The sequence below is a fragment of the Suncus etruscus genome, chromosome 4 (assembly GCF_024139225.1).
Source record: "Suncus etruscus isolate mSunEtr1 chromosome 4, mSunEtr1.pri.cur, whole genome shotgun sequence".
Classification (NCBI taxonomy): Eukaryota; Metazoa; Chordata; class Mammalia; order Eulipotyphla; family Soricidae; genus Suncus; species Suncus etruscus.
The window spans coordinates 10368958-10385908 of record NC_064851.1 but is presented as its reverse complement, the minus strand read 5'-3'; the positions used below and the strand labels follow the sequence as shown (position 1 = coordinate 10385908).

The window sequence follows — 16951 nt, the reverse complement described above, 5'->3', positions numbered from 1 at the left end:
GCTCAGGGATTGTTCCTGGCAACCGGAAATTACTACTGAACTTGGGAATTACTTTCAGTGTCACTTGGGGGACCACTTGGGATGCTGCGAATTAAACCCGAGTTGGTTGTGTGCAAGGCAGATAACCTATGCACTGTACTATCACTCTGGTCCCTGATTTTGTGTTTTGGAAATAAACGCCTCCTAACCTTCAGAGAACTTGTGAGTTTACCTTTCCTCTGCTTACAAACCATCAAAGACAAAAGGGTGAAAAAAAGATTGTGAAAAAAGATTGTCACAGAAGATTGATTCTGTGAAAAAAATAAAAACTACTATGAATAATCTGTAGCCTTAGTTTTTAAAGAAAATAATTTAAAAAAGAATACGCTCCTTACCTAAAAATGATTAATATAGAAAATTTAGTAAGGAAGGGCTGGAGAGATAGCACAGTGATAGAGCATTTGTCTTGCAAGCAGCTGATCCAGGACGAATGGTTGTTTGAATCCCAGCATCCCGTATGGTCCCCAGAACCTGCCAGGATCAATTTCTGAGTGCAGAACCAGGAGTAACTCCTGAGTGCTGCCGGATGTGACACAAAAATAAAAACAAACAAAAAAATAAAATTTAGGAATGAAAGTTTCATTTATGAGGTAAACCCCCAGTATGTATATTTCACTCTAGTTTCTCACATTGTTTTTACATTCTTAAAAGGGAACTATAAATCTTATTTTGTAATGTATATTTACCTTGTACTAATACAAAGCAGACATCTTCCTATGTCATGACAAGTACTTTATTCGTAATGGCTGAGGCTACATTAAATTCCAACAAATAAATTTATTATGATTGAATAACCGGCATCCCACATTACTGGGCAAAAAAAAAAAAAAAAAAAAAAAGAAAAACTTCCCCCATTAAGAAAAGACTCAGTGGAACTCTCCTCGGACACTTAATGTGGCTCATGTTGCCAGCTTCAATGCCTGCCTTTGCCAGGGGAAGAGCCGTGTCTGATCAAGCTTGGTTCTCAGGCTACACAGCCTTTTGCTCTATCCAGTGTATGGGAGCATGAGGATGGTGTCTGCCTCCAGCCCCGCCCCGTCACACTCAGGTCCCCATGCTTGGAAACCAAAATAGCTGTGTCCAATCCCAGACTCTGCCAGCCTTAAAGCACCCTGACATTTAAAGCTGCCTTGGTGGTGGGGGACATGAAAATGTAGCACTGGTGACTTACTTGGATGTAATTTGCTGAACACAGATAGGAGCATCGGCATTACAGTGCTCTTACTGACCTCAGTAAGAGGGTACAAGTGAGTGGCCAAAAGCACTTTCTGCAGTTGGCCAGTATGGCTGGCTGGTACCTATGTGTCAATTGTACTGAGCTGCCTACATAGAGGCGGTTGGAAGGAAGTACAGAGTAGGGTTGTTTTATTATCACTAGTGGACATATTATTTATTAAACAGTTTTTGTCTTGTGTTTTAATTTTTTTCTTTAATAATAATTTCTTTATTTAAGCACTGTGGTTACAAAAATTGGGTTTCAGTCATTGAATTTACACCACCCTTCACCAGTGTAACTTTCCCACTACCAATGTTAAACAGTTTTAAGTTCAGGACCAGAGATAGAGTACAGTGGGTAAGGTGCTTTCCATGCATGCAGAGCAGACAACCCAGGTTCGATCCTTGGCCTTCCACAGGATCCCCTGACCACTGCCAGGAATGTTTCCTGAGTCTGTAGAGCCAGGAGTAATCCCTGAGCATCACCAGGTATGACCTAAAAACAAAAATAAAGTTTTGGGTTTTGAGGGGACCAAACTGGACATAGAAGGGATCTGGGTATTAAATGAGATGCCAGATATCAAACCTAGGTCAGCTGCATACAACATAAATGCATTACGTTCGATACTATTTTCTGGTCTTCATATATATATGTGTGTGTTGTGTGTGTATATATATACATACATATATATGTATTTGTACCATAAGATGCACTTCTCCCCCCAAAGCATATCTGGAAAATGCTGCCTGGAGCTGAAGCCTGGGTGAGTGCAGGGGGAGAGAGCATCTAAAAACTATGTGAGTCTTATGGTCAGGTACGTCTTATAGAGCAAAAAATACAGTATATATATCTCCTCATACTTATATATCTATAAAGCTATATCTATATCTATTGATTTTTGGGCAACACTAGCAGTATTCAGTGGATACTCTTGTCTCTGAACTCAGGAATCATTCTTGATGGTGCTTGGAGGGCCATATGGGATACTGGAGATTGAACCTAGGTCGGCCACCTGCAAGGCAAATGCTCTCTGTGCTATTGCTCTGGCCCTATATATATTTTATAATGTGGGAAAAGAGCCCAGAACTGCACCACTACCAAGTCGATTCCTGAGATGCATCTAGTCTGTTTTGTACCAAGAGATGTGACCAGTTACCCAAGCAGTGCTGATGGACGGTACACTTACAGGGTGCGCACTCCTCTTCACAGACAAAGAGTAGCTCCTCCTGGACTTGGTGCCAGCTAAGTCTTTCCCCATCTGCTCTCCTCTTAGGGACAGGCCCTGTGCTCCTTCCAGGAGTTGCTTTCCAGGCTTCTGGTGAAGGCAGTCACTCTCAGCACACTACAGTCTACACCATCAATGCTGGTAAGGGTGTGTGGGTACAGATTTCTTTTTTTTGGTACAGATTTCTAAGAGGAGCACTAACGGTCACTGGTACTAAGAAACTATAAAGAGGACGATGAAGCCTTCTTCACCCCACTATACTTTCAAGGTTCTTGTTTGTTTTCATGAGGGTTGGGGTACAGCTGACAGTGCTCAGGGAGTCTACGGGGTGTTGGGGATTAAACTGAGTCAGCCATGTGCAAGGTAAGTGCCTTCCCTGCCGTACGATTGTCTGACTCCTAAGATTCATGTTTAAAGGGAGGAACCTGAGTGAATGAGAGGATGAAAGACATGATGAAAGACAGATGAAAGTTATGGTCGGAGGACATATGTTTGTCTTAAACCATGTGAAATAATAAAATGCCAGATAAATGACTTAATGCCAGTGCAGCAAGGACGGAACATTTGGATGTAACTGGATGGCTTGGAAGGCACCATTCCCTGCCAGATCAGTTAGGATATGCTGAGAAAAGCACAGAGCTGGGAAAATTTCCCCACGGGCCAGGGCACTTAATTCGGTGGATGGAATTGTAGCACCCATCGGCTTATCCATCAATCCTGCAGCTGCTGAGCTCAGCAGAATGGCCAGGGGAGAAAACGCCAGGCAATTGAAAAATGATCTTGGTTGATCCCTAGTTCCTACGCTTCTAAGAGGGTTGAAAAGGCAAGGGGTCTCCAGGTCACGCCTTCATGCCAACTCTCAGAATTTTGACTGAGTCCAGTGGGAGATAAAAGCTTATTCACTGCTCGGTTAAAAGGCAATTGGTCATGTGGAATTAAAATCAAGACCTTCTTCGCCCTGATCACTGTCACTACGTACCTTAAATATAATGTGAAAGACTTGTAATTCACAATGGTCACAATAAAAATTATATGTATGTATGTATGTATGTATGTATGTATATAATAAAACCTATTGAGAGAGCAAAAAAAATCAAGACCCTCTGGTTATGGGAAAACAGGATAAAACACAGATTTAAACTGAGCCAATGAGAGTTGGAAAGGGTTTCAGGCATGTGGGAGGCCTAGGTTCAGTTCCTGATGCTGTATGACCCCCTGAGCACCGCTGGGAGTGACTGAGCATGACCAGTTGGGGGGGCCATACGGCATACAAAAAGGAGTGAAGAAAAATTTTGGCAAATCTTACTGTGATTCTAATGAGGTTGGATGAAAGATGCAAAGACAGAGGAAACATGGCGGTGGGTGGAAGACAGTGAAACAGGGGACTGACTATTGTTTGGAAGGTCAGTGCTGGAGATATTGGTCCCTGGAAATGGAAACAAGAAATGATTGTTTTGGTTGCTTGAAGACTTGACCAGTGCTGAGTGGCAGAAATGGGTCTGGATTTGCCAAGCCAGTTGGCCAACTGAAGAGGTAAGTATTTGCAACAGAAGACAAAATACGGATTGGTACAATAGTACAGTGGGGAGGGCATTAGCCTTGCACATGGTCGACCTGGGTTTGATCCTCAGCATCCCAATGATCCCTTGTGCACCACCAGGTTAATGCTTGAGTGCAGAGCTGGGAGTAATCCCTGAGCACTGCAGGGCGTTGCCCCTAAACCAAAACAAAACAAAAAAAGGAAGATAAAATGCAGAGGCACATTAACTTTCCTCCCACTTAGCCTAAACTCGTGTGTTATTTTTGAGGGGTGATGGGAGGGATTCTCAAACAGTGCCTGGGAAGCCCTGTAGTCCTGCCAGTGATTCTCTGCCACGTGGGTCAGCGAGTTACTGCATGAGCACAAGGATGTGGTCTCAGGAATAATCGGGCCACATCAGTGGTGACAGGAGTCTATAGGGCTGCAGCCAGAGGGAACCATGGGGTGCTGGGAACAGGCACAGAGAATCTGGGTCAGGTGTGCTTGACCTCCTAATTGCTTCACTATCTCTTTCATGTAATTTTGATTTTCAGAAGTGTGTGTGTGTGTGTGTGTGTGTGTGTGTGTGTGTGTGTGTGTGTGTGTGTGAGATGGTTTTGGGACCATACCCAGAAGTGCCCAGGGGTCATGCCCAGTAGCTCAAGATTGAGCTGCATGCAAAGGCTGTGCTCAGCTTGTAGAGCTCCCATCTTCTCTTCCCCAAGTGTGAACTACTTTAGAAGCACAGGAATTGATAGAACAACTACTTAACTTAGCAACTGTAATACAGCGGATAATTAAATATGGCTTCAAATAAGTCAACGCTGCATCCATCTCCTCCTAGCCCTCCCTCCCCCAGGAGAAACCAGCCTTCCGAACTGGTTAAGTTTTGCTATCAGCTTTATTTTGGTTCTCCAAGCATCAATTAGTGAACAACATCTGGTGCATTTAGTGTGTTTCTTGGTGATCTTTTCTGTTCTTCCCTCCTTTTTTTTTGCAAAATGTCACAGGTTTAAGATTTTAATATCCAGTTTACTCTTGTCATCACTTTATTCACCATAGAAACATGCTGCAATTTCTTTTTCAGAATTGAATAGCATGTAATTATCTGCATGAATTTGGAGGAGGGCACACTCTGGTACTCAGGGCTTCCTCCTGGCTCTGTGCTCAGCAATTACTTTAAGTGGTCCTTGTGTGACCATAGGGAGTGCCAGGAATTGAACCTGAGTCAGAGATGTGCAAGGCAAGCTCTCTACCCAGGTATTATGTCTCCAGCCCAGCTGTCTTTGAATCTTTGACCTAGGTTATATGGAACATGATGCTTGAGTTTATCCTCAGGGATAATCCCCAAAGAAAGAGAGATGGTACAAGGATGTTACACTTGCCTTATATGCAGCCAACTCAGATTTGATCCCTGGCACTGCACAGGTTTCCCTGAGCTATACTAGGGGTGAATTTTGAGCACAGAGCCAGGAGTAAGACCTGAGCACAGTAGGGTTTGGCCTACCTTTCCCTACCCCTAAAGGGGAGAAAGGGGTGGGGGAGAAAGTTCCAACTCTCCTATGCCTCACCTCTTCCTGAGGTTAAGAGCATAATATTGGGGGCCGGTGAGGTGGCGCTAGAGGTAAGCTGTCTGCCTTGCAAGCACTAGCCAAGGAAGGACCGCGGTTCGATCCCCCAGTGTCCCATATGGTCCCCCCCCAAGCCAGGGGCGATTTCTGAGTGCTTAGCCAGGAGTAACCCCTGAGCATCAAACGGGTTTGGCCCGAAAAACAAAAAAAACAAAACAAAATAAAACAAAAAAAGAGCATAATATTGTTTGTTTTTTGGGGGTTATTTTCTTGCACAAAGGCCTCTCTAGGTCACTTCCAGCTGGAGCAAGAACTTGGGGCTGGAGCTAGGACCTGGACCCCTGCACCAAAGCCTGTGCTCAACCCACTGAGCCACGATCACTCCAGCCCCTGAGCGGGTCATCATCTTTGACGCCTCCCCCCTGGTCTTTGCTGTACCTGGTTGGTTGCAACCATCGACTGAAATGGAGGGAAAGAGAGATTACAGCTGGGGAGAGACCTCATTGGATCTAGTGCAGAAAAGCTCTTGAAGATGCTGATCACGGACTCGATTTCCCAGGCTAAGCCCTGACCTACTCCAGGGCGCACTCAGGCCCTACTTCCTGAGCTGGAACTTAAACACAAACAAACCTGTGCTTTAAAATAAATTTCTTTGTGATTTGATAGCCCGACATGTTTGATCCGCAGACTTATTTTTATAGACCTGGATACCCGGGGCCACATGAAAATGAAAAAGGGTCATGCGTACAAAGTGTTTTAAGAAGCCCCGGTGTAAAGAACAAGCTGGAAGCTTCCCTCTGGCATGCCAGGCCCCACCGAGTGTTGTCACTCTGGACTCTGGAGTTAGGACTTGCAGTCCACCTGGTACCAGGCAGACTGGCTGCAGATCCGCCTCTTTCTTGGCAAAGAAGAGGAGCTGATTATCAGGTTCATTCCTTCAAGCCTCTCGGCAGGTTAATGAAAAGCCCTTATCTCCACCAACCCAGAACAGAACCAAAAACAAACAGGGGAGACTGTGGACTGTGGACAAAACCTGCTTCGGAGCTCCTGAGCTTGGATCTGGGTCTCTGCAAGCATCACTTCCTCTGAACCTCCTCTAAGGTTCAGAGGCCTCAGGAAAAGTGTCCTTGTCATTCCAAGTGCACAAGGGTAGAGAGGGACAGGCATGGGTCTGAAGGTGTTAAGTCGCAGTGACTTTCTCGGGTCACAGAGTTGAGGGGGTTTCCAGGGGAGCTTCCTGAAGAAGGGGGGTCTCCTCTTGGGATGCTGAATAGCAGTAGAACCCCGAGAGAAGCCCTGCCGGTCTGGGGCTCTGAAAGCCTTCTTCATGTGGAGCAGGAATGGCCGGTGGAAGCTCATGGGAATCAGATCTAGTGTTCCCTCCCTCCCTCCTTTCCTCCCTCCTTTCCTCCCTCCTTTCCTCCCTCCCTCCCTCCCTCCCTCCCTCCCTCCCTCCCTCCCTCCTTCCCTCCCTCCTTCCCTCCTTCCCTCCTTCCCTCCTTCCTTCCTTCCTTCCTTCCTTCCTTCCTTCCTTCCTCCCTTCCTCCCTCCCTCCCTCCCTCCCTCCCTCCCTCCCTCCCTCCCTCCCTCCCTCCCTCCCTCCCTCCCTCCCTCCCTCCTCCTCCCTCCTTCCCTCCTTCCCTCCTTCCCTCCTTCCCTCCTTCCCTCCTTCCCTCCTTCCCTCCTTCCCTCCTTCCCTCCTTCCTTCCTTCCTTCCTTCCTTCCTTCCTTCCTTCCTTCCTTCCTTCCTTCCTTCCTTCCTTCCTTCCTTCCTTCCTTCCTTCCTTCCTTCCTTCCTTCCTTCCTTCCTTCCTTCCTTCCTTCCTTCCTTCCTTCCTTCCTTCCTTCCTTCCTTCCTTCCTTCCTTCCTTCCTTCCTTCCTTCCTTCCTTCCTTCCTTCCTTCCTACCCCGGCATCACACAGGAGTGATCCCTGAGCAAAGAACCAGGAGTAAGCCCTGAGCAAAGCCAAGTGTAGCCCATTAAGTACAGGATGGTAGAAAACAGTATCAACATTAATTGATCAGAAATGTTTGGATCCAGAAGTTCTTTGACTTTCTAAAACATCTTAATTTTGAAAGGAATTCTGAAAATGTTGAAATATTTTGGTCAATAGTGAGATATTTCCAGATCCCGTATTCCTTCACACTTTTCAGCCCACATTTTGGGGGGTCAGGTTCAGCATGCTTGGCAGAACCCTGCATCCCCCAGCTTAGAATTATTATAAGTAGCACTAAAGAAAAAAAATCATAAATACAGGAAGAAACTTTCTAACCAGGAAAATTATGTACATAAATTCCTTTCCTCAGCAAAGGAGTCTATTTAGGCTGTTAAATACTTTCATACAGAGAGGGGCTGATAAAGAGACTCAGTTTCTTCAAAGGCTTCAAGTTTGCCTGTAGATCATTCAAGGGGTGGAAGGGAGCCAACATTTTCTGGAGAGAAACAGAATCTGGTTTCCCGAGCTCACTCCGATGGGGTGCAGGAGCCATCTCAGTGAATGAGGATAAAAGGTTTGCAAAAGGATGTTTAAACAGGACTCTGAGAAATAGCACGGGTGTGTAGGGGATTTGTCTTGCATGTGGCTGACCTGGGTTCGAACCCCGGCATCGTGTATTATACCCTGAGCGCCTCTAGGTATTACTTCTGAGCTCAGATCCAGGAGTAATCCCTGAGCACTGCCGGGTGTGGCTCAACTCCCGCCCACCCCCCAAAAAGTGTTTAAACAAAGTAATTTATTTAAAAAAAGAAAAATTCATTTGGGGGAAACGAACCAGTTCAATAGCTGTGCTTAGCTAAATAACAAAAAACTGGAAATTTATTCAGCAATACATGGCATTCCATAACTGACTATATCAGGAAAGTATTTTCATGTAAACACCAAACATGCAAAATTACAGGAAGAGAGTAAAGCCATGCAGTTCTGCCAGACCATGTGATGAAAGCTTTGATTGAGTTTTGCAAGAGAAAATTTGAATTTTTCTTAAAGCTTGAAAATGTTTTATACGATCTTTTCTATGAGCATGATGGATTGCATAAGATGTTATATAATCTTTCCTATGAACGTGGTCTGGACTTTTTTTTTTGTTTGTTTTTTTTTTTGTTTTTGGGCCACACCCATTTGATGCTCAGGGGTTACTCCTGGCTACGCGCTCAGAAGTCGCTCCTGGCTTGTGGGGACCATGGGATTGAACCATGGTCCGTCCTATGCTAGCGCTTACAAGGCAGACACCTTACCTCTAGCGCCACCTTCCTGGCCCCATAGGTCTAGACTTTTCTAACGCGTCGATCAAATATATACTTTGAGATCACAAGTAAACATGAAAAATTGCTGAGATATCTTCCAAGCCACACCAAATATCCCATTTTCAATCAGTAGAGAATGGCTAGGAGTTTTGAAGATGCTTCTGTAGTTCTGTCTGGAAATAAAGATGCTAATGCTAGATGTGTTAAATAAATATTTGCAGTCCGGGGCACCGAGAGGCTTACAAAGAACAGCCACCAAATTCCAGGTTTCTCTTTTAAGGCACCCCATCCCTGGCCCTTGCACAAGGCCAGCAAGAGTGTGTCATTGATGTGCGCATGCACTGTAGGTACAGGCTTGGAAAGTGCTCAGCAGTTTGAATGATGAAAAAGATTCACTCAGAAACTGAAGCCCGTAAATAGAAGAAACCACCAAGCTGGGGCTAGAACCTGAATGATTTGAACACAGCTCTGCCGCTCTCAGGCTACACTGGTGCCTTGTCTTTTTGACTTGAGTCTTTAACAAATATGTGTTTCTTTGGGGTGCACCATTTTCCTTCCTGCTTCTGGAATGCACAGTGAAGTCCTGGCTGAGGCTGTGATGTCACAAGGGCGTCTCACATGTAGAGCCAGCCTGCAGGATGCTCTCTCCCTCTACAGTGCCGGGAGTGCTCGAGAGATGTGAAATCACTATAATATAATACCAGAAGCTGTTCTGTGTTGTGTATGTAAATATTTTAGGTGATTGTTATGTTACTAACCCTAACCTGATCTGGTGATTGTGCCCTACCCTAGGGTGTGACCTGGCATTCTGCCCCCACCCTAGGGTAGTACCTGATTCTGCTTCCACCATTGGGTGGTATCTGATCCCACCATTGGGTGGTACCTGATTCTGGGGGATAAAAACAAGAGTCTGTGGAAGGCGAGGAGCTTTTTGGCAGGAACTGAGGCTGAGGCTTTGGACTTCAGTCTTGTCCACCGAATAAAGCTGATATTTCCACAAGCCTGACTGTCTGCGAGCTGTTTACCCGCCGTTTCACATCAGAACCATCGGCTAGACAGGGTGGCAGACACGTGCTCCGAGCTGAAAGGGAAAGACCTCATCCTCCATCCCTCCATCATTCAACTTCTTCAGGGGCTGACTTGCAAAAGTTCTGTGAACGTTTGGTCCGGCCATTTGAGTGCTCGAGCTGGGAACCAGGGGAGGATGCTTTTCCCCCTCAAATAGGACCCGGAGCACTCGCTCTGGAGCTGAACTGGCATGGGAGGTGAACTCTTTGCAGAGCAGAGTGGGGTAGAGTGAAGAAAGCCTTTTTAACAAGTCTGGTATTGATCTCTCCCATTGCTTCTGCAAAAGGGGGAGTCACACTAGGCAGGGTGACATAGCAAGGACAATTGTTGCCCACCAACAAATGCTGTGCACTGCAGACAAGGCTTCTACTTAGATGAATTGACTCCCTAACTTTTTGTTGCTGGTGCTGGAGGTCAATCCCACATGCAAGGCAAGTGCTCCCCTTACCCTAAGAAACTTCCTTATCCCTTTTAAAAAACTAGAAGGGGGGCTACCTAAGAGTATTGAGGATCACCAAAGCAACACCTGGTAGTGCTCTGGACCAGTGCTCTTAACCACTGGATACAGTGTTAAGGATGGAGCCCTGGGTCCTGAAATGCCAATCATGGGACTCCAGACTTTGAATTCACTCGTGGCTCCTGCCCTCTGAGTCTTTTTGTTTGTTTTTTTGGGCCACACCTGGTGATGCTCAGAGGTTACTCCTGGCCCTGCACTCAGGTATTACTCCTGGTGGTGCTCAGGGTACCATATGGGATACTGGGGATCGAACTTGAGTCAGTCAGATGCAAGGCATATGACCTAACCACTGTAATATCATTCCAGCCCCACTGAGCTCTGATTCTTAGGAGAATTATCTCCTTTGTGCACAGAAAGAAAAATTCAGGGCCCGCTCTTCTGTGAGTGACAGATGTGCCATATAAATAAATCCATGGGTTTCTCTTCCTGCCCTTTGGGGGTAGTGTTACTAGACATGTCATGGGAGGGGTGGGAAGAATCCAGGGCCTAAAGCTACAGTCAACATCTGGAGAAGTGGAAAAATGTCTATGGAAGGGACTCAGTGAACCTCACAAGAGACCAGAACTGGATGCTGGGGAGTGACCCAGGAGTGCCTCCTAAAACCATGCCTCTCTGGAAAGAAGAGGGTCTCCTGGGGGATAGTCTGGGGAGAAAATGAAGCTACTGCTGAGGGAGGCCTGGGCAGGCCTGAGTGAGCCCATCGCTGGCACAGGAGATGTTAAGAGGAGTGTCGGGAAGCAGATGGCAGGAAGCAAGTGACTAGAAGTGACAAGTTTATGGGATGGTAAGTTAATAATGCATAGTGGTGCTGGTAAGCCTGGTGTACAGTGGATACCAAAGAGTCAACTCCTTCCAGAGCTATCAGGCAGTTCTCTCTCTGCCTCCCAGCTTTCCTAAGGCATTGTGGGGGAGCCTGCTTCTTCCCTATACATAGTTTCTTCCCCTACCAACTGGATTCCTTCTCAAATCCACCTCCTTTCCTTCCCCCTCCCCACACACACAGAGGAAAAAAAAGGTTGATTCTTCCATCCTGTGCTATGCCCAAGGCTTTGCTGCTTTCGAGAAGAGCAAGGGCTAGTGAACACCTTATGCAGGAGACCCTGGGGGACCCTGATCTATATCCCCAAAGGGTCCAGGAAAATGACCCTGACACAGGGCCCCCCCCTCTCTCGCTTTGAAGTCCAGAGTTCTCCCATCACGCATGACCCTACAGACAGGGAGTTCATTAAAAAGCAATTAATTAAAAACTCCCCCGCTGGTGGCACCTGGGATTCCGTTTTGATCACGTCAATGAAAAAGGTCCTAGTTCGGCCTTTTTAGTTCCCCTTCCTGCTCTAAAAAAAATCTATTTATTGGAGTGGGGGCCTCATGGGAAATTCCCATTTCTGAAATCTTTCTGACTTTGCAGGGAGTTTTGAAAGTGAGGTTGGATGAGATTCAAAAGGGGGGCTCAGAACTCAGCCCAGACTGGTTTAATGCTCACACACTCACTCAGTCATTGACACCCATGGAATAATTTCTGTGCCCAGTACCTGGGCAAACATGAAAGGGGAATTCCCAGCTCAAATGCTTGGAGATGCTTCAGGCATCCTGAGTTAAAAGAGAGGTGAGTGCCAGGCTGAGATCTTTCTGGGGGGAGGGTGGGAGGGTGAAGACCCTCCCTTTTCAAAACCCTCTCAGTGGACTGTATGGACCCAGTCAGTACTGGGATATAGCTAAGAGCACGAAGAGTATGTGATGAGTGCTCAATTGGCATCCAACACCTGCATGGTAATTTTACTTTTCCTACTGACCTGAATTTCCATTTTGTTATTGCTGTGAGTGGTGGTGGTAGGTCAATTGTGGTTTTTCTTGGGGCCACAATGAAGGTGCAGTGAGGAATCATGATGGAGTGGCTGGGATTGAGAACCCAGGACCTTGCAAATGTTAGGCATGCAAATGCTAGACCACTTGAACTTCAGTCCCTAAAGGTAGGCTTTTGATGGAATGATAAGAAATAACCCTAAAGAACTCAGATGTTAAGTGCAGAACTGAATGAACTAGAAGAGAGAATATAAGAAATTGAAAGGGGGAGGCATTTTGATCACTTTTGATTCAGAATATAGGAAACCGAAGGGCAGAGAAGGAAAGAAGTCAAGGGAAGTGGCAAGAAGAAGCAGAGAGGAAGTAATGAAAGGGGACAAAGGTCGAGGGTCTTAAGGACATTGGTAGTGTGAACAACATTGAAAGCATTATTTTCAAACCCAAGACCTCAAAATGTGCCTCAGGGCCAGAGCCCTGAGTTCCGCAAGTTCTGCAAGGCATAGAAGAAACTGAATGCATTTGCCTTGCATTCATCATACCAGGGTCCAATCCCTGACATCCTATATGACATACCTATATGCTGCCCCGAGCACCACCAAAAATTATTTCTTTTTTTCTTTTTTGGTTTTTGGGTCACACCCGACAGCGCTCAGGGGTTACTCCTGGCTCTACGCTCAGAAATTGGTCCTGGCAGGCTTGGAGGACCATATGGGATGCTGGGATTCGAACCACTGTCCTTCTGCATACAAGGCAAATGCCCTACCTCCATGCTATCTCTCAGGCCCAGAAAGTAATTTCTGAGTGCAGAGCCAGAAGCAAGCCCCGAGTCTTGCCAGGTGTAACCTGAAAACAACAACAACAACAACAACAACAACAACAACAATGTGTTTGTCAAGTAGGCAAGTGTCACCCAGTGACACTCAGGAGTTATTCCTGGCTATGCACTCAGAAATCGCTCCTGGCTTGGGGGATCATATGGGATGCTGAGGGATCGAACCATGATCCGTCCTAGATCAGCCATGTGTAAGGCCCTACCGCTGTGCCACCGCTCCAGACACCCTGGTCTGAATTCTTACCATAGCTTTGTTCTCTAGCTCTGTACTTGGGGTCATTTCTGGCGGGGCTCAGGGGATCAGATCATATGCAGGAGTTTGAACCTGGGCCAGCTGTATACAAGGCAAGTGTCCTACCTGCCGTACTACCTCTCCAACCTCAAGACAACTGAGGTTTAAGTTAATTTTCCAAGACTTCTCGGCTTATCTCTCCCAAGAACAAAATCTCTTCTGGCACCTTGTGAGGGAAAACAGAGGGTCCAAGATCTTTCTTGTTTTGTTTTCTGTTTTCCTTTTTGGGCCTCACTTGGTCTTGCTGGGGGACCATGCCATGCTAGGATTTGAAGTCCGGGCTCCCAATTACAAAGCCTGCAATTCATCAGCCCACTGTGCATCTCCCAGGTCCCCTGAATCTTGGCTGTAAAATGACTGTCGAATTAAAGCAAGCATGCCATGATCTTTGTTTTGTGCTTCTACCTGTGAGTCACACCTATGCCCAATGGTGTTCAGAAAACCAAAGATGCTGCAATGCAATGTATGTACTTCCGCCTCTGAGCCACCTCCCACACAGAGAATATCCTTTTTTTTTTTTTTTTTTGTAGGGGGAGGGTTACACTAAGCAGTGCTCAGGCCTTACTCTGTGCTCAGGGGTCACTCTTAGAATTGCTCAGGGAACCAAGAGTGGGGACTATATCCAATTGGTCTCAGCTGCATGTAAGCCAAGTGCCTTTAGCCCTGTTCTACCTCTCAGGCTCCCAGACCCAGAATCTGATGCTTAGAAAAACAAGCGGTGGCGCTGGAGAGATAGCATGATGGTAGGGCATTTGCCTTGCATGCAGAAGGTCGGTGGTTAGAATCTTGGCGTCCCATATGGTCCCCCAAGCCTGCCAGGAGTGATTTCTGAGCATAGAGCCAGAAGTAACCCCTGAGCGCTGCCGGGTGTGACCCAAAAACCAAAAAGAAAAACCAGCGGTGGAGAAAGAGATCAGGGCAGCGGCACAAATCCTGCCTGGGATGGGGGAGAGTGCAGGCCCTTGGGATTTCTATCAGTTGCAAAAACAATTATTCCTTGAATAGAAGTCAGATGGGCCTAGCAGCTTGTTGGCATGGAGATAATGCTTTTTCTTTTTTTAAAAAAAGAACGAGCTTGCCTCTCCCTCCCAGTCGGCCAGACGCTTGGCTGCACAAGATGATGTCTCATTTGCCTACCAAGAAAGGTGAGACCTTGCATGATGGCTGGCTGAGCCCCATAAGCTACTGAACCAATGAGCTGCAGAGGCAGCAGCTTCCTGTGAGTTCAGACATGAGATCCTGAGGTCGCGTGCCAGGACCCAGTGGCATGTCATGTCTTCAGCACTCCCTGCTCTCGGGGTTTCCAGTGGAAGTGGGTATGGGGTGTTTACCCCACTCTTCTTTACCTAGCACCCTCCATTTATGTAGTAGAGGGGGTGACCCTCACTGGGTTAGGGAGTCCTGCTGAGGACTCTCCATTAGTTCATTCCAGCTCCACCCTCTCACTGCCTTTGGCCCTGCTTCTCCCTAGGAGAGAACCACCTGGGGTTCTGATTCTCTGATTCTCACAAGAGCTCCCCCAATCTTGTTCCCATACTTTCTACACCTGGGGCAATATTTCTGAGCATGACCTTATCCCCTCATCTTGCCTCTTGAGCCTTGTTCTGTACTAATGGGCTGCCTGCATTCTGGTGTCTCCCTCACACTCCCACTGACACTCACAGTGGTTGAAGTTTGCACACAGGGAAACTATATTGCGTTTCAGTGCAGTCCTAAGGATTGAGTCCTTGCTCAAAACAACTGGTTTCTTCTGAGAGGTGGCCATTAGACAGATGGGGACTGACAGAAGCCAGGGGAGGACCCAGGGGAGAAGGCGGATAAATAAAACAAGGAGAGGGGCCTCAGGAGAGGTCCACATCTGGGTACAGCTGGATCTAGATTTCCAGCCTCTGAAATGGAAGGAAACAGTTTTGTTTTGCAGCTTCCCGAGCTTTAGGAGCTCAGTTTCCTTGCTGGGACCTACCAGCAAGTTACTGAAAACAGGGTCTTCTGATGAGAAGATGGAGTTTGACTGTGACCTGCATCTCCTTTTTTCCTGAATAATTGTCTGGACTGCCATGGGTAAGAGGGTGGACATGGGTGGCAATATCTTTAAATGCACCCAGAGGCTTCGAGAAGGCTTCCAGCCTGAATGGTAGAGCTGGCACAGGGCTGAGCTTTTCCTGAGTCTGAAGCTGGGGGTGCACAGTGGAGACGGAGGGGTGAGTGCCTACCCCATGACCTGTGCATCTCCCCTGCTGACCTGGTCATGCCAGGAAGGGCTCAGTCCCCTCCTAAGATCCCTACTTGGACTGCTCCTTCTTGGTGACTCAAGCTCCTTTTTGGTAATAGGGATCAAACCCAGGGCCTCAGGCAAAGCAAGTGACATCTCAGGGCCCCAGTGGATTGTCACTTGGCTGCTTCAAGTTCACTTGCTGTGTGTATGATCTCTGGCATTCCTGTCAGGAACTAAATAAACCACACTGAAGAAGTCTCAGTGAAGTACTGAGCTGCTATTGTTACTCCTTGGAGTAGGCTGGTGATGCTTGGGGCTTACTCCTGGTTCTCAGATCAGGGATCGCCCCTGGTGGGTTGAGGGCACCCTATGTGATACCAGGGATCAAACCTGGGTTGGCACTGTACAATGTTCAGTGCCCTCCCCGCTATCATAGCACTCCAGCCCATGCCTGCAACCTTCTTTTCTTTATGCTTTCATTGTAAAGTAGTTCCCAGTGGTGCTCAAGGATAACTCCTGGCCCTGTGCTCAGAAATTACTCCTGGCAGGGTCAGGGAACCCTATGGGATATCAGAAATCGAACCCAAAATGGCCACATGCAAGGCAAATATACTCAACCCATTGTGCTACCATTCTGGCCCCTGTTAAGTCATTCTTTTGGTAAGTAGGATAGTTTGGACCATACGCAGCAGTCCTCAGGGCTTACTCCTGGCTCTGAGCTCAGGAGTCACTCCATGCCGGACACCACTCAAGGGGACCTTATGTGATGTCGAGGATCAAACTGTGGTTGGCTGCATGTAAGCCTGGTCTCTCTCTTACTGGGAATCCATGCTATACTGAAGCTATATTAGGGGACTTTCCTATGGGGAATCTTATGGGGAGGATCCCCTTCACAGCCCACAAGCCATACCTCAAAGTGCACCAGACTGAGTCCTAATAAGTCTGCCTGGTTCTGACTGAAAGGGGGTCCAGGATACAGGTGAGTTCTGGAGATCTGCTGTTACATTTTTCCGTAAATCTGGGGCTCAAGTTAGCTAATCCTTAAGAACTCATCTTTCCCAATCTATGACATTTCTATATTTGTTCACTTATTTTAGGGGGCCTAGAGGGTCACTCTAGTGGTGCTCATAGGCTTCCAGGGGAAGTCATGTGTTACTGGGGCTCAAATTAGGGTCCCCAACAGCAGTGACTTGTATGTGCCACTGACCACTGAGCCTATGTCCCTGGTTCTGTGATAGGAACTTTCTCACTCAACTGATATCTGCTGAGCATTCCTAGTTCTCATTCTGGAAATAGGGGTCTGTTCAGGAGAGATGACATACAATGGCATGGAAACCCCGATTTAACCTCATAAACAGGCTCTCAGAGAGAGCAGCTTGAGCCAGAAGATGTAAAAGCAAGTTCTCAAT

General features: G+C 46.9%; 1 protein-coding gene across 2 annotated transcripts in view; it reads right to left on the bottom strand.

Moving 5' to 3' along the window:
• Positions 1–16951, bottom strand: part of LARGE1 (LARGE xylosyl- and glucuronyltransferase 1) — a 479868-nt gene that overhangs the window by 49291 nt on the left and 413626 nt on the right. The gene's annotated exons all lie outside the window — the stretch shown is intronic.